At 43.9% G+C, this 760-nt stretch overlaps 1 pseudogene; it reads left to right on the top strand.

Annotated features, from left to right (window-relative positions):
• Nucleotides 1-389, top strand: LOC126487615 (60S ribosomal protein L34-like; annotated as a pseudogene).
• The last annotated feature ends 371 nt before the right edge of the window (nt 390-760 follow it).

The raw sequence follows: 760 nt of genomic DNA, 5'->3' as shown, positions 1-760 counted from the left end.
GGCACTCAGGATGGTCCAGTGTTTGACATACCGTCGTAGGCTCTCCTACAACACAGCCTCCAACAAAACTAGGCTGTTTCGAACCCCTGGCAACAGGATTGTTTACCTTTACACCAAGAAGGTTGGAAAAGCACCTAAATCAGCGTGCGGTGTGTGCCCAGGCCGACTCCGAGGGGTTCGTGCTTTGAGACCGAAAGTCCTCATGAGATTGTCGAAGACAAAGAAGCATGTCAGCCGGGCTATGGTGGCTCCATGTGTGCCAAGTGTGTCCGTGACAGGATCAAGCGGGCTTTCCTTATTGAGGAGCAGAAAATTGTTGTGAAAGTGTTGAAGGCACAAGCGCAGAGTCAGAAAGCGAAATAAACGTGCGGCTTTTTTAATAAAGGTCAAAAAAATATATAGGATAAGGCTAGAAGAGGATCAAATATGAAAGTCTTGGCCACATAAATGACTTTCTTGTAAGAAAGACCCTCCATATATCAGAAGGCAGTCAGACAACAGAGGTGAGAAGGTAGGGTAGAACTCTTCCCACTGGACAGCAATCCTACCTATTTCAGAGGCAAGCTTCCTCCAACCAACACTGATTTTTTTCTTTATTTAATCTTGTATTACATTTTACCTGAATTTAATCTGGCAGCCTGAGAGACTATAGAAATGCCTATATTTCTCTGCTCATCCCATAAATAAGCAAATAAGCAAAAAAGGCCTTTTTTCTTAGGCCTTACACTGGGCTATGAGGCTTCCTCACTAACAAGAATAA

This window comes from Alexandromys fortis, unplaced genomic scaffold (genome assembly GCF_014885135.2).
Source record: "Alexandromys fortis isolate MF-2015 unplaced genomic scaffold, M_Fortis_MF-2015_v1.1 scaffold_175, whole genome shotgun sequence".
In the NCBI taxonomy this organism is placed as follows: Eukaryota; Metazoa; Chordata; class Mammalia; order Rodentia; family Cricetidae; genus Alexandromys; species Alexandromys fortis.
The sequence above is the reverse complement of the archived record's forward strand: the minus strand, read 5'-3'. Positions and strand labels throughout refer to the sequence as shown.